Source organism: Ambystoma mexicanum, chromosome 1p (assembly GCF_040938575.1).
Source record: "Ambystoma mexicanum isolate Mex_15411 chromosome 1p, UKY_AmexF1_1, whole genome shotgun sequence".
In the NCBI taxonomy this organism is placed as follows: Eukaryota; Metazoa; Chordata; class Amphibia; order Caudata; family Ambystomatidae; genus Ambystoma; species Ambystoma mexicanum.
The window spans coordinates 1,155,725,799-1,155,743,909 of record NC_090921.1 but is presented as its reverse complement, the minus strand read 5'-3'; positions in this window follow the sequence as shown (position 1 = coordinate 1,155,743,909).

Here is an 18,111-nt window from a genome sequence, read left to right as displayed (position 1 = left end):
CTAATGGTACACCCTTGTACTCGTCCTCTAGTCTTTGTTTTCAGTTATAATTATTGTTATCCAAAATAATGCAAGTACTGTCTTTCAGGGAGATGCTGAGGAGTCCAACGCATTGACGACAACCGTAGATGTCACTCAGATGCTCGAGGTACGTTTCTTTCGTTTTTAGCCATTGATATGTCCTTCTGTCGTCGCCCTCCTATTTGTCTTCTTTTTTCAATATTGTGTTCATTACTAATGAAAGTCCTATGTTTCAGGGAGTCGATGGAGCATTAGTCCAAGTAGAAGGGGGAGCATGCAGTTACGGGTCGGCGCAACAGCTTGCAGAAGTGTGCACCGCAGTTACATCGTCCCTTGATGTTCTTATGCATTTCGAGGTATGGATACTGACAGTTCGATCAAGCGAAATCATATGACGTGATTACATCCGCTATACTTCCTTCTTTATTAACGCAAGTACTATGTTTCAGGGAGATGACGGAGCTTCTTCTACAAGAACATCACCCCTAGTAGTTGATGCAGATCTCTGGGTGGTGACACTTCCAACGATCGAGCAAATCGAATCATATTTACATATCCATTATTTATTTTAGACAACTGATCATTTGTGCAGGTCTATTTAGATGAGCCGTTGACGCCTGCTCAAAGTTTATGTTCTTTTTAACAAAATAGAAAAGCATACTAATGCAATTACTGTGTTTCAGGGAGTTGCTGAAGCGTCATCTTCAATAATATCATCAATGGAAGTCTATGCGGAGCCCGAGGTATGGATCTTGACAGTTCAATCTAACTAGATCAACAATGCGTGAACTATTGTCGTTTGAATGTTCTACACAATGCGTTCATTCGTGTTTTGCTATTGAGATGTACGTATGGGTATTGGTCCCCAAGTACATTTTGTGTTTTCAATATTATTATACATACTAATGAAAGTTCTATGTTTCAGGGAGTCGATGGAGCCTCAGTGAGTGATGGATGTGCTTATCATGAAAATATAGTCGTTGCAGCGCGAGAGGAAGTGGAGACATGCACACACGAGTCGGAGCAACAGCGTCCAGATGTTGAAGTTCGAGGCAAGAAAGTTTCAAAGAAAAGAAAGCAAAAGAAGGTTAGTGTCCTGTTCACTATATTATGTTGTCTTTCACTGTCAATAGTTCAATACTGTAAGTTGTGTTTAAACTGAACATCCCTTTTCTAATCTGTCCTCTAGTTGCGAGTGGGTGTAAGAACTAAATCTACACAGACAGTGAAGCGAACGAGAGATGTTGCTTGTCAAACCTTTTGGCAGGGACTTGAGACTGGAGATGCATCGTGCCAATGGGAAGAATATGAAGTGATTGACAACGGAGCTATACCACCACCAGCCATTGATAGTGAATGTCCTCCTGGTAGTTTGGATGCAGTCGGAGATCAATTCACAGAATCCACACCCGCAAAAAATAAGAGCGCGCGAAAGTTGAAGACATTGTTTTTTTCTCCCATCTCCGGACAAGGAACAGATGTTGCAATGGAAGAGAATGACGTGGACGACAATGAAACACCATCAATATCACTCAGCATAGCGGAAGACGATATCAGAGATTGTACCTTTCATGCGAGTGACATGTCCTCAACGTTACAGGCCGAACCAGCTGGGATGCAGAGTGAAAGTATAAGGAAAGAGGCCAAATTCATTGTATTCGATAGCTGTTTGATGGATATTATTATGATGATGAAATGTGGGCATTCGGTTGGTGGGGAAGTATGTGGGGAGCCATTGATTAATGTGACTCGTGCAATTCGAGGCACTAACCTTAAAATACATGCCACCTGTACACAATATCATCCGTTCGCATGGTCTGCACAACCCATGCTGGGGCAACTGCCAGCAGGCAATCTACTTTGTGCAGCGGCCGCACTTTTTAGTGGTTCAAGTTTTAAAAAGTTACAGTATTTCTTTCAGTTTGTGGGAATCCATTTCATTGCGAAAAGTCAGTTCTACAAATACCAAACCGATTATCTATTTCCAGCCATCAGCGAAGCTTGGAGAATGGAAAAAATGTCAATGGAAAGTACATTCGCGGGCAAACGCTTCAGGCTAGCCGGTGATGGACAGTGCGACAGCCCAGGATTTTCAGCCAAGTACTGCACCTACCACTTTCAGGACATGGAAAGTAAGAAAATTGTGAGTTCGGTGGTCGTGCAGGTGTCACAAAGTACATCCTCAGTGGCCATGGAGAAAGTTGGCTTTGTAGCATCATTGCAAGAACTACAATCGCGGGGAATGGTGATCGACCTGATAGCCACGGACAGACACGTTTCAATTGCCAAGACAATGAGAGAACAGTACAAAAATATAAATCACCAATTTGACGTTTGGCATCTTGCAAAATCAATCAATAAAAAATTGTCTGCTGCAGGTAAAAAAAAAGAATTGCAAGGTATTTCACAGTGGTCCAAGTCAATCAGCAACCATCTTTGGTGGAGCTCAAAAACATGTGAAGGGTCGTTGGAAATTCTACTGGAAAAATGGCGGTCAGTAATGTTGCACTGTAGCAACGTACATCGATGGTCGACAAATGAGCATTTCCACAAATGTGAACATGGCCATTTGTCCACAGAGGAGGCACGGAAGAAGAAGTGGTTGATTCCTTCATCACCCACTCACAAAGCCATTGAAAAGATTGTATTTGATAAAACTATAACAAAAGCTTTGAGGGGACTCACGGAATTCTGCCACACAGGAGATTTGGAGGTGTTCCACAATATGTGCCTCAAGTACAGGCCCAAAAGATTGCATTTTGGCATGGAAGGCATGATAAATCGGACTCTTTTAGCGGTCTTGGCACATAACCATAATGTTGGCCGTCAACAAAGTAGGACGACCGGAACTTTAGGGACGCTTCGCTACAATAAGGCCTTCACTAAAAGAAGTAAACAATGGGTGATCAAACCAGTGTTTGAGGATATGCAATATGAGTTTATTGAGAGACTTATCGTAGATGTCCTCGATAGGCACATACATGGAGTGGTGAACGAACCTATGCAGGGGACAACTGCATTGCCACCCAACATTGCCTCTGTTCCATGTCCACCTAAAGCAGAGCTCATTGAGAAATACACATCACGGTTTAAATGATTGTAATTTGATTGTCTGTTCTCTCGAGTCTCCTCATGTTGCAGGCCCATTGCAATTAAACCAAACAGTAATATAAATCATTTTTACAAAAATTATAGAATGTTTCCGTATTGCAAAAACATGGCCGACCCATAGGGACAATAAAAAAAAAGGCACGCAGACAAGATGTCCCTAAAACTAACTGCAGCTAACTAGAAATGTGTGCTCGCTCAAAGTGAAGGTCAGCTGCTTTGATGTTTTGCTCGGGTGGCGGAACGGCCCACGACCCAATATAAGGTTCTATTGTGATTTGACCTTGACAGGCCGGGACCATCCTGAAAGACTAAGAAAAGATAATGAATAAAATTTCAGAAACGAAACGATGAGCCACGTTCATTAGAAGAAGTAACGTCGGCAAAGAAGGAGTGGTGTTTCGGGTCTGCCCTACACAGAGACACAATGGAAAATGCAAATATAATGTAAGTAACTTTTGATGAGTTTATACCGCAATTTCATTACTATACAGTGGCTTTAAAGACGGGTTCAGTTGTACTTGTTCGTTCTATGTGGCATATTGTTTTCTACCGCGCACTATCTTGAGGAGAAACATCTGCTTTTACTGAAGCACCTCAAAACCTTCCTCTTTGCTTCTGCTTTCTCTCTCCCTCTCCCCTGCTACAACTGGTCCACTGTCTGCGACCTCAGTCCTGGGCCCTTCCACTCTCCACCTGCACTCCCCCCCCCCCTCCATGCCTCGCCACGCCTTTAAACACTTGTGTACACCCAGTAGCGCTGTCCTCGCTATGAAATGAATAATTTTAATAAGGATCTGATGGTGAGACTAATTTCATTTTTTATGTTTTTAGGTACATCATTCACTACTGTCTGTGTCACGAGTACCAGACACCGGCGGACGGCTTCTACAGCCGCCAGTTGCTTCTCCGCGTGAACAACGTTACCACCCTGACCATTTTATGGGACGATCGCCAAGTACAAGTATGCCCTTACGCGGTACTAACGGTTAGATGCAACATACCTACCATTGTGGTGGCCTAGCGCCTCGTTGTTGGAACAGCCATGCGATTATCAGTGCGACAGAAGAGCTTATTTTTATCGTAAACCAACACCCTGTGTACTGCACACGAACATCGCTTCCCTCAAGACGAACTAATTTGGATCGAGAGCAAAGAAAAATGCAAATCGCTGAATATTCTCTAAACATTTGATGTCCAATAAACGTACTTTGCCAAATGTACAATCTTGCCGTTTGCTTTTAAACCACGGTTTCACATTCCGAATTGTGGTGCTGTATTGTGAGATGCTCTAAGACCCTGTGTACAGCAAAGGACCATCGCGTTCCTCAATACGAACTTTTTGGAACATGAGCAAATAAAAATGCAAATCGCTGAATATTCTCTAAACATTTGATGTCAAATAAATGTACTTTACCACATTTACAATCTTGCGGTTTGATTTCAAAGTACAGTTTCATATTCCGAATTGTGGTGCGCTGTATTGTGAGCTGATCTGTGTTGATTTCCGGGGTCTGTGTGGAGTCGCGTAGAAGACGCCTGGGCGCGTTTGCCTACGCAGCACAGTCACGTCACGGATAGAGGCGGGGAATATGAATGTTTTGATAAAGTCTGTTTCAGGGGCGGGGGATTTGATTTAGTGCCGCAAAGGCAGGTGAGCCAGGTCGATGCGGCGGAATGATAGGATTATCACAAAATGGAGGCTGATTTCGAGTGCGATAAGGGGCGAAAAGTCGGGTAAGGTCCATAGGAAAGTTTCCTACGATCTACCGATTTATGCTTACAAACACATGGCCGACCCGTAGGGACAATAAAAAAAAAGTCCCGGAACTCTCCTTTAAGTAGATTTCTCTGATAAAAGGCTCTGAACGTGACGCTTTGTGATGCAAGGTACTATGTCTGATGGTGTAATACACTGTCTGGGCTTGAGGTACTGCATTGGATAGGCGATAGAGGGCACCGTGCCAGAGTGCTTTGATGCACTGTGTAACATTCAGAACCTGCTTGTGCTGGCTGTGAACTCAGAGGCATGTTCCAGCTGGTTTGTGAACCTAGGGGATTTGATGAGAGGCGGTTTGAAGCAGGCAGCGGATCACAGACAGGGCCCTTTTCTTCTATGAATATAGACTTACCTTTACTCACCAAAACCTCAGAGTCCTTACACAAATGGGCGACAAGGTGGTGAATCCTTATTAAGGGCCAAGCAAGACATATTCTCATTGTATGTTCAGCTAAGCTGCCCGAGGTACCGGGTCTTGCCAGTGATTTGAGACGGACGCAGTTGCAGTGTGTGACCAGAATCGCACTGCCCCGAATCACTGAGACGTGCCGGTGAACAGGCAGAGCATTTCAGGAGCATAGCCAGTGAGTGTGAGCTTATCATAAATGATGTAAGTTGCACATGAAAGATTATACATTTCTATGAGGTTACTGCCTTAGAGGAAGCTACCACCAAACATAAGGTGCTAAGCCTGCAGTTACAGTTGCAAGGCTATAAGGAAGCACATTTCTGCCTTGTAGCATGCACATGCAGGACCTCTCTTCTCTCTTTCCCCTATTCATGCCTCTTCCATTGCCCAAGCTTTTCTGACTTTCACTATGCAAATATGACTCGCACATTCACACCTTCCCATCCCTGTCCTCAGCCTGGGATCACCTCTGAAATTCAGGCCCTCAAAATGAACATGTGCTGTGACCTATGGCGCTGGTGCAAATTACGGACACCTACTCTACAAAACTCCCCTCGCTACCCTAACCTCTGCACTGGTCTCTGCAAAATCCTCCTACTTCACAAACCTGATTTCCTCCCTTCCTAATCATCCCCACAATCTTTCATCTACCTTCCAATATTTGCTCATGCCTCCAAAGCCAATACCCATCACCTCCTTCCTTTCTGCTGACTTTGCTCACTACTTTTCCTCTAAAATCACTCAATTCATGACTGTCTTGTAGAGGAACAGCTGCATACCTCTGCAGGAAATCCCGCCCCCCTACCTCCTATATTTTGGAGGCCTTAGATTTTGCCATGTTTGACACCAGCAGTTCTGCCAATACCACAGTGAATATTTGAAAAAAGGTATCCACTGAGAAAACCCTATCGAATGTATCCCCGAATAGACGACAATCTGAGGGAGCAACTCCCTGAAGGAATATGAAAAAGAGCAAAAGCGAGAAGCTAGTGATGTCCCAAGACACGACCGTGATGCCCTGAGAATACTGGCTGAAGAGAATGCATGGATCTTACAGAAACTAATGATGAAGTTAAAAAATCAAGTAAACATTTGTATGCGGAAAAAAGATTGCACATGTGCGAAGTGCTACAGAAAATCAGCCGTTGAACAATTGTACGGACGCTGAAACGCAAGTAGACCAAGTTATCATAGAAGCAGGCTATACGTAGTGAATAGAATACAGGCAAAGCCACCATTGTATAGGAGCTGGATGTGGGTGTCATGAATTTAGTGAGCCAGGACCCATGGAGAGAAAAGGCAAGAATTGTGTTGCAGCAAGAATAAGCTGTGATCGTGGAAGCGCCTGGCGAGGCTGACAGGCCTGGTATAAAAACTGAAGCAGCCAAGGTTGGTTATCTATTCTTGAAAGCACTGAATACTCGAAGGATGAATCATCCCTAAGGGGAAAAGAAAGAACACCAAGAGTGCCAAGTTTTATTCATTTAAGACATTTAAATGCTGCAAAATGGACCAAATTGTGGTCTCCTGTCACGTGAGCCAAGGATGGAAATAGAGTTGAACTTAGAGTCCTAGAACAATGATAGTGAGAGCCTGAACTCCCATTTATTCCCACAGACAAGGATACTTTGCAAGGCCAAGTTCAAAGACAATCTTCATGGCAGAAGGCATGGGCGATGAGAGATATTGTGCTAATTGGGTGGGGAGTTAAAGTCAAGTCCTCCTCCTGGCACCTGGGTCTGAGCTTACATGCTGCTAAGTGAACTGAATGTTCCAAACATGGCACGAGCATTCCAACCAATTGTAGAGGGCCGTATAATGAAGGGCATCATAGTTTGAGAACCAATGATAAACCGTGTACTTAATAGTGTTGGAGATGACATGTTTTAGAGGTAGGTATAAATTGTCCACCTGACAGTAGGGCAGCCAAACCCAATCCTAGTCCCTATAGAGGGCCTGATTCATGGAAGTGTTTTATAATGGCGTAATCCCATAGGAAAACGTTCCATGAATCAGGCCCAGAAAGTATACGTAGATGTTCCTGTTGAACCAATTATAATCGCTTGCAGGTTTTTCTTATTTGCCACATAGTATGACATCACCTCTGACATATTTTTAGTATAAAGTCAATGTTTAATGAGAAAATTGTGAGTGCTGAGCAAACGTCTGTTGATGTTTGTTGTAACCTCCCTGTTTTAGATAATTGTTAATAAAACAGCAACCTTTGCCATCTTCCTGAGTTGGTTCGATTATTTGGACTCTGAGTTATTCTGTGAACCCATCCATTGAATGCATGTTACTAAAGCCCTCTTCTCTCTCCCTTCCCAACCATCCTTCAAACTACCACCTCTCACCCTGCCACTTGTACTCCCAACTGCTTCTCTCCTACCTCTCCTATTGAATTAGCACCAATCCTTCACACAGCCAGAGCGGTAATGCAGAGTTAATAGCGTTACCGCTGCATTTGTATAATTCAGCCGAAACCCTGATGAGGCCCTTAGTCTCAATAAATTGCACTTATCTCTCTGAGCTCTTTAACCTCTCTCTCCGCTGGACTCTTCCCTGCCTCCTCCAAATCTGAAATTGTCTTCCCCATTGAAGAAATCCTTTGCTGACCCAAACGTCCCAGCAAACTTTCTCCCAGTTTTTCTTCTTCCCCATTATTCAGAAGTCCTTGAGTGGGTGCTCTTTGACCAGGTCACTGAGTACCCTGAGCATGCAGTATCTACATGCAGGGCAGCAAAGAAACTGGCATCCATGGGCCAGACATGAGTGAAGAAGAGTTTGAAGAAATCATGAGTCAGAACCTTGCCATCTCAAGTAGCTCCTTCTCAAAAGCTGTCTCAGGAGCCAGTTCAGGTGACCGCGGCTCATGGCCATGGTGGTTTTGTTAGCGTTGCCACAATATCCCCCCTATATCTACAACTGCCTATATCTACACCATCTTTTTCTTAATGCATGTCAACTAAAAACCTGTCCCCCTTTCTTGATCTCAAATGTACATTTGAACTTATTTCACAACTTTGTTTTGCTCCCATTCCCCAATTAATTGTCCTATCCCCTTAGAGGTTTGCTCTGGAGGGCCTTGCCTCACTCCTACCCCTAGCTTAGTGATAGGTTAATCTTTTAACCTTTTTTAGGGTCCCTGCGGTATTCAACTACACAGTGGGTTTGTTTGTTTTTGACCTTGACGCAAAGTTTGATTTGGCCCGCATCCTAGGGCTGGTGGCATGACATATCAACCTTTTCAATCAAAATGGCCCCAAATAAGTGTTGTGTTCCCTCTGACTGACAGACTTATTAACATTAAGTGGTCATTTAGGAATTTTACTCTCCACATGGCAGCCTACCTTTGTTCTGTGCAAAGGGCAACAAAAAGGGCCTAGATGATCTGCATGGCAGTATGCAGTCATTTTACCGAATTTAAAATAACAAATAATGTTTTTATCTAAACATTGTTGCCAAACAAAAAACAGATTTCTTTTCTATATATATATATATATATATATATATATATATATATATATAATATATATCCAGTGAAAAAACTTTGTTAAAGGGACGTTATGGTTAAGTTGCGCTACTAAAAACCTATGAAATTCAGTGAAACAACTTTGTTAAAGGGACATTATGGTTCCAAGTAAAACCGAAAAACCCTTGAAATTCGCCAGTTATGATAAGCTAAGCAACCATAACTCGCGCCACCACCGTGCACTGCTAAGACTAACACCCAGGACATCAAAGATGACATCACAAATGTCATTGATGACATCACTGATGACATCACATGTCTGGCTCACTCTTTTTTCTTTTGCTGACATATCTAGGCCACATGGTTTTCTTCAGTAACAGTCAGAAACTAAAAATGTTATTTTATTTGTAGACGTATCCTTCAAGTAGGTTCTTACAGTAATTCCCTTAGAGTCTAGTCACATCATATGAAACATATACATAGGGGAAGACACAAACTTGAAAGACAGCAATCCTTTTTGTGCATAAAAGATAATCAATAGACTTATCAGCACTTTCTGATAGTTCTGTTGTTTTTTTTATGGCTGTACTTTCCCTGTATATGGTCATATTTGTTTACATTGTACTCACACTACTTTCCTTAGGGTCCAATCACATCAAGTGATACATATACATAGGGTAAATAGCAGCTTTGAAACAGCAATCATTTATTTGCATAAAAATAATCAGTTAGGTTATGAATTTTTTCTGCTACTATTTGTGCTTTTTTGCTAACTTCACTTTCCCTGTATATACCCATATTGGTATGTGTTCTTGTCTCTTTGTGTTTTGTCTATAGTATAGCAATTATGTAATACGTGGGTTTTATTAGCTACTTATTACATATTTCACAGTAAACAAAAATCTATTAAGAAAGCAATTATCATTTCATTACTCAACCTATTAACATTACTAATATTATACCTTCATCTTGTACGCTGCACACAATGCTATGTTTCTGCACGAGTAGCTTAGTATACTGGATAGAACCCCATAATAGAATGCTATTTATATCAATGCATCGTTCAATGCACTAATTAGGGTATGATATTTATTGCAATGATCCTTGACACTTTTTTCGCAACATTATAATAAGAATCCCTTGTACACATATTTCATGAAAAGTACATACACATGTGATGTCATCAGTGATGTCATCAATGACATTTGTGATGTCATCTTTGATGTCCTGAGTGTTAGTCTTAGCAGTGCACAGTGGTGGCGCGAGTTATGGTTGCTTAGCTTATCATAACTGGCGAATTTCAAGGGTTTTTCGGTTTTACTTGGAACCATAATGTCCCTTTAACAAAGTTTTTTCACTGAATTTCATAGGTTTTTAGTAGCGCAACTTAACCATAACGTCCCTTTAACAAAGTTTTTCACTGAATTTCATAGGCTTTTAGTAGCGCAACTTAACCATAACGTCCCTTTAACAAAGTTTTTTCATTGAATTTCGTAGGTTTTTAGTAGTGCAACTTAACAATAATGACTTTCACTTTATATACATATCATATGGAACGGACTGAATCTCTTCTACTGTACTTGATGTCCGCGAACTCATTTAATGTTCGCGGACATGTTCGAAGAACAGTACCACTACCTAAAAAACTCTGGGGGGGTATTTTTGATTGTTTTATCATAACATAGGAACATTTAACAAATTCAAAAAAAGCACACAAACACATTATATGTACTAATACATAAGAAATGTAACCCATATATACAACACACTAACCATTCATTTAAATGCACTATGTTCTAAAATGGAATATACCACAAGAAAATAAATTGGCTTCCAATATAATTACCTGACAAACACAACAGAACTGAGAACAAGAGCAGACCCACTGAGTACATAGGACATATCTTACCTGAAATAGTAGGTGTACTTAATTTTATTCATATATTTATAAACTTTCTGTATTAGATAAAAAAATATATTATCTTTTTTTTTCTCTCACAGAAATTTCTAGTACTCTGGAATGGCTAGAGGAACATTTCCCACATGAAGAAATGTCACAAGATAGTGAAACTAATGGTAAACACTTTATAATATAAACCATTTAATTATTATTATTTTGTATACATTTAACATATATATATATTTTTCACAGAAAAACCTGTTATGGATAACACTTTTCACAGTATAGAAGAAAAAATGGATTTATTGTTGACTAATTTTAATAATTTGAAAACTTTTGTGGAAGATCATTTTAAACCAAAAACCTCGTACCATTGCCCCACATGTACTTGTCTCTCCTCACCATATCCCAGTCAATTATCCCCAAACCCTCTCCATAACCCAAAACTTTTGATGAGACTTCCATCCCTTCTTCACCTAATAACAATCATGATGAAACCCCTAATTCTCCTGTTTTTGTTTCTGTTTCTGCCTCATCTTCTCTTTCATAAATTATGAATATAGGTTAAATAAAGTTTAATTTTTATATTGTGTAGTGAATAGTTTCGTTTTTTTAAAAAAAAAAAACAATGTAGGTGTCCGCGGACAGTGCAGGTGTTCTGAAATGTTCGTAAATAAACGAAAATGGAGGTGTCTTAAAGAACACCATATCTGTCCGTAGTGTTCACTAGCAAGTTGAAAATGTTCTAAGAACACAATTGGTGTCCTGAAATGTTCGTACATAAACGAAATTGAACGTGTCCTGAAGAACACTATATCTGTCCTTACTGTTCGCTAGCAAATTTAAACTGTTCTAAGAACACACACAGTGTCCTGAAATGTTCGCTTCACGTGTGACGCAATTTTAATTAGTTCAGGACCCGAACAGTGTCCGTAGAACATCAACGCGCATGCGCTAGCCAATCTCCGTGCATTTGGTGTCCTGCGGACATGCGCTTCCTTCGCGGACTTGTTCGCGAACGGATCGTATGACTGCGCCCACGCTGATCATGTGTTCTGAATGCGGACACTGTTCGGGTCCCCGAACAAATTAAAAGTACATTTTAAATTAATCCATAATATTTTTCAATAAAATCTCACCATGGCACAAGTCCCACATAGTAATCCTGAGTTTCTACAGACCTTTTGAAACTTCTCAAACTTTTTTTTGTGTTCGATCTGTCTGCGGACAGCACGCATGTCCGCGAACCGCACACAAGCACCCCTATAAAAGACCACGCCCTAGAGCTTATTCTCATTGTGTTTCTGGCTATTCTTCAGAGCACAGCTATTTCTCCAGCAACTTGCTGATTACACCATCGAGATGGCATCCCTGGCTGCAGAACTGCCACATGGTGCTGCACCTGCTTCAGCACTACCCCCATCCCCTCCACCACCACCACCTCCCCAAGGGCCTGAAGAGGGGAACAGGAGTGAGGGTGCAGAGGAGGAAGAAGATGATGAGAATGAGGTAGAGGAATACCCTACTACCCGCACTAAGCGTGAGTCTTGGGTGTGGCGGTTATTTACCATTCATGGTAATGTTCCTAAGGCTCATGCGAACCGTGTTACCTGCAATGAGTGCAAAATGATACTCAGTCACGGGAAGCACGGTAAGTACAGCTTTGGGACCACTACTATGAAGCGACACCTGAGATCATTTCACTATGGGGCTATTTGCAGGGTTGTACCTTGCGAAGAACGTAGCAGGTTGATTTCCTCTACTTCATCCTCTGTTTCTGATCCTGTCACCACAAGGACCACCTCTGTGGGACAGCGTCTTCCTCAAGCTGCCTCACAGGCCATACAGAATGCTGATGACCCTTACCTTTCGAGGGTCACAGTTGTATGTATGTACTGTGACACAGTACTCTGCAGGGGGGAGCGACTTCGTAGTGCTTTTGAGACTATCGTCTCAGAGCACGAGAAGATCTGCTCACTACCCAAATAAAACCCACTCTACATCTTCCTCTCTCAGCTCGCCCTTTCTTATCCCTGTGGTTGGTGTCCCCCCCTTTACCTTCCTTTCCCCTCCTCTCCTAGTGTGTCGTGTATATAAAACCAAAAAAAATACAAAATATCAAAAATCAAAAAAGAAATAAGGCTCTTTTCAGAGCCGCCTTTCACAGTTAAAAATAGAAGTGAAAATAAATGAAGCAGGGCCCTTTGTATTTTTTTAGAAGTCCACGGACAGTTCGCAAACATTTAAAAAATTGGGTTGCTACCCCATCACAAACATTGCAATTTTCTCTGGGAAGAAGTGGTGGCTCTGAAAATAGCCTTTGGATGGTGTATGTAAGTCAAAAATTATAAATGCTTAACACCTACTTCAAAATGGTTGTTGTAATTCCAAAAAAGGTCGCAATGCATTTTGTACATTTCTCAGAAAAATCTGATTGCCAGCATAAGTAAGATGGACTCCATCTCTGCGAAAAATGTATGTACTACGAAACATAATATTTTCATTGTGAAAAGAGGACATGCCAAAATCTCTTAGAAAGGCACACACAGCCTTATTAACATTGCGCCTTGCTTTTTCCATTTGTGGACCAAATGAAGAAGAACAAAGCCACATTTGTCTCTGCGCAATCCGTGAAAATATCACTTGAGAATTAGGAAACATGTCCATAACCTTCCCAAGTCCTTCTTTCATAGCAAATTGCAAAAAAATTCCAGTCACATGTCCTAAACTGTTCCCTCCACAATGAATTACAATTATGTCTGGATGTTGCTCTGTCTCCTAAGTAGCACAGAGAGGTAGCAAGTCCAACCACTTCATTCCACGTACTCCATGCCAGTGTACTTCCACATGTGGGAATCCAAGATCTACAGCTACTCCACAGCTTTCTGCATGCACCTTCAACCAATGTATCCACGAATCTCCCAAAATCCAAACAATCTGTTTTCTGAAACACACAGCCATAGCTATCTTTTGTTCTCTCAGCAAAAAGAGTATCTGAGAAACTCTCTCCTGGCACAACACACCCACTAAACTTTTCTGACCAATCCCTTTCAGTGCTTATTCTCATTTGCATGACTTCTGAACCCAAAAATCCCCGGATGTAACTCCCGATGTCCGCGAACTACTGCCATTTCCGCGGACATATCGTAACATGAACAGCCCTTCTACCATTTCCACTTCACTCTCTCTGCCATTCCCTCATTGGATGTAGCTAAAAAATCACATAACCATGCACCATTCACATTCAATACCTCTAGATCTAACTGCATCATCATAGATCAGCACTGCAAATGTACTGTGAATCTCTCTGAGTACAAGTGTCATATCATTGGCAAGCACCATCTACCAGAAATACTATACAAGTCTCCAAGATTTCTACTTGCAGCTCCATGCATATCCATATGCATGAACACAAACTTCAGGTATGCATATTTTCTGTACAGTAGATGAACACATTTTCAAACAGACTTTTTAGCTTGTGTAATCTGTAAAAGGAATTTACTGTATTTTTTTCAATTTCCTAAAATCAACTATCACTTATAAACCTTTATACTATTTACTTTCTTTATACACACACACTCAAATCATGTTAAACTAACATTTTTTAAATGAAATATATAGACTACATATATTCAAACAAAATTGCATGCAAGCACAATCTATGTTTAAATCTTTAAAAAAATACTTATACAATTTCATACTTTTTTGTTTTTATTTATTTATTTATTTACTTAATTACTTTAATTTAGACATGACATTGAGGCGCTATTACCTAGAACAGCTTCTTACAGAAATAGTGGTATTCACTGGTATATTATAAATTTCACAAGACATAGTAAAGATATTTTTTTTTTGCTACAGTTAGTCATTCAATACGATTTGTTCATTAAGAACATATCATATGTACTGAACTGATGCAATGTATCTTATGTAAATAAATTAGTTTAATGGTTTTAAAGAAGGCACCGAGGATTTCAATTAAAAAAATCAATATCTGAATTAAAAACAGCGCTATATACAAACAAGGTTACTAATTTGAAGTTTTTACAATTGCAGTGAAGACCAGTCTCCTGAAAAGAAGCAGCCGAATTCGAAGAACAAAGAAGAACTAAGAAGTTACCTGTTAATTTAAGAAAAAAAGTAAGTAGAATATCACCATAATATTTGTATTATTAATCAAACATACTATAACGTTAATACAAGCTATTTTGATAACTAAAAATAGAGATTGTTTACCATTTTGTCCAAAAATCTCCATGTCTCAAACAGCGATTTACAGCCAGAATGGCCCACAAATTCCTATTTTTGGACACACAAATTACCCAACTGAACCGCTACAATTTTCATATTATAGAACAAACAACTGTTTTAATTGTATACATTAGATTTACTATTTCTACTTTTCCACACCTCAAGCTTACTTTTTTTTTGTCATCTGAACCCCAGTTTAGTAACACATAAATTCAAGAATACCTATCCCTACTAGTTGTAGTTCCCAATGCACAATCACACACCATTACATACATCTTTATCATCTTACTCAAACACTCATGCAGACAGCACACATACATTCCAAAAACACCCCAACCCATATCTTCTTTATTTTTTTCAACAGACCCTAAAGAATGCCTACCAAAAGTCAAGTCCGTAGAAAGCAACGCAAAAGTAGAGCAAATGAAAATAAAAGTGTCCAACATAAGCATCCATCTCTAGCAGAATTTGTGAAAAAAGTTGAAACAAAACAGCTAATACAGTCATTTAGTGAAACACAAGAAGTTTCAAGTACAAAAACTTTGCCTCCTCTATCAAAATGTAAAACAAACTAAAAAACAATTAACAGAAAATCAGCTATCACTACAGATAAAACTACTTCTTCAAATTTTAATATAGTGCAAAGTAAGCATACCAAGAAAAGTATTTTAGCCAAAATGTACCATCACAAAGTCCTTCAAAATCTTATAAAAACAGGAGAGAAATGAGGTTCAATGCTTAAAACCAATCGTAGGAAATTAATCTTAGAAGCGTTGATGGACAGTGCAATTCTTCTGAAAAGAAAGTTATTTATTTTACTGTTAAACAAAATGAAACCACTAACAAAACTAATAACTAAATTACAAAAAAGACTTCACAATAAGCGAAATGTCAACAGAAAGAACTTCTTAAGTATCTGCGGAGGTGAATGGAATCACACTATGATCACAGAACCATATTTTAATGAAGAAGCGTACAAAGAAAAGCAAACAAATACAATTGCCATACATAGCAGTGGTCGAGGTTATGAAAAAGTGAATAATACCCTAATGGAACAAGAAGTACTCCTTATAAAAACATGCCCTGAAAACTTAGAATTACCCCTCCATTCAACTGAATCAGAACGTCTAGTGTACAAATGGCCATGCACATCAATGTGTAATATTCCCAAACAATGTTTCAAATCTTTACACCAATTCCTCAATAAATATGTAAAAAGCAAAGACAAAATCAAAATGAAATTACTGCAAAATATGGATACCTGCCCAGTGCGCAAGTACACAGGACTACAAGGAAATTCATTGGCCTGCAATACAGGACCTACTTGTAAAACCACTTTCCATGATATCAAAAGGATATCAACACATCATTCAACTATAAGAAATCTAGTCTATAAACTGTTCTATGCTAGAAGTCCTGCTTTAGCACTAGCAAAGTTAAATAACATCCTTCTACATGGTACAGCAAAAGACCTACTTGAAGAAATTCACTATATCCAGAAAAAATATTTTGGAAGTGAAAGCCATTTACAGAATGAAATGGCTTTAAACCAATTAAGCAACAATTCTACATATGGCAACCTTTTGCTAAACACATACAAAAAAGAAATACTAAAATTTAAAAGTACATCAGCTGAAGTACCAAACCATGTATGTGTATGTTGCCGTAGAACTTTTTATAAAAGTATCACAAAAACTGTAGACCTATCATACAAAATAGAAGACAATGAAGATTCTAAATGGTTTGAATTAGCTCTCTACCTTGTAGCAGAAAACAAATATGAAATAACTGAGCCCTTAATACTTTGCAGTTACTGCACTACAAAACTTGACAACAACCAAACTCCTTCACGTGCTATCACAAATAATTTGGAATTATACCCAGTACTAAAACCCCTACAACAACTTAATTTATATGAGAGCATCATAATTCAAACAGTACACCCATTTCAAGCAATAATACGCCTTCAACCAAAAACAGCAAAATTACCTCCCTCTGAATTGGTAAAAGGCATTCGTGGAAAAGTAGATTATTTACCATTAGGTCTAAAAGAAAATGTGCATACTCTAGGAGTGCAACGTCCAATGCAGCAATCGTTAATTATCTTAGTAAATGGAGTACCTACAAAAGACAAAAAAATATGGCAACAGCTGGTAGATTTATATAAAGTTAGACAAGCCTTCCAATATCTTAAAGAGAATAATGAATATTACAAATAAATTAATATTGAAGAAAACTTGAAAGATACAACTGAAATAATTCAAGACACGCAAGAAGCTGGTCAATTTGAGCTACTAGATCCTGCTACAATATCAAATACTTTAGACCATTATACAATTCATCCTTTGCACTATAATGACACTGTAGAAGATGTACTGGAAACTTACCAAATGCAGCAAACAAAAGGATCGCCAATCAGCATATGGGAAAAAAGTATAGAAGCACATGCTTTTCCTCTACTCTTTCCTACTGGCAAAGGAGGAAGATATGATGATAGACCTATTCAAATATAAGCTTCAGAATACCGCTTATTACGGATGTATTCTGAAGATCCTAGATTTAGACAAAATGTGTAATACATATTCCACCTACTCTTTGAAAGTGAACTAGCAACTTTATGTTATGGAGTTGCACACATATTAAAATCAGGATCACACTTTAAAAATATGACAGCTACACAATTATTAGAAAAAGTGCAACAAAAGGATGATGTTTTACAATCAAATATTACAAATCTATTAGCAAATATGCGTGGTACTAAAGAGTACTGGTTTCGACGTCATGGAGAAGTACGTTGTATGATCAGAAACCTTGGCCCACCCACTTGGTTTGTTACATTAAGTTGTGCAGAATATGCATGGGAAGATTTACATGATTTCCTACGCATATCAAATAAAAACAAAACAAACATAGATATACTAACACCTGGAGAACTTTGTTCTTTGGATCCTGTTAATGTTTCAAGATATTTTCAGCATCGCTTCATTGCTATGCTACATTTTATTTGTAATAAAACTGTTCCTCCCCTTGGAGAAGTGCAACACTTCTTTTGGAGAAAAGAATACCAAGCCAGAGGAGCACCACATATCCACATGCTTTTATGGATTAAAGATGCTCCTAAATTTGGTCAAGACAGTGATGCCACTGTTTTACAGTTTATTGAAAAATAT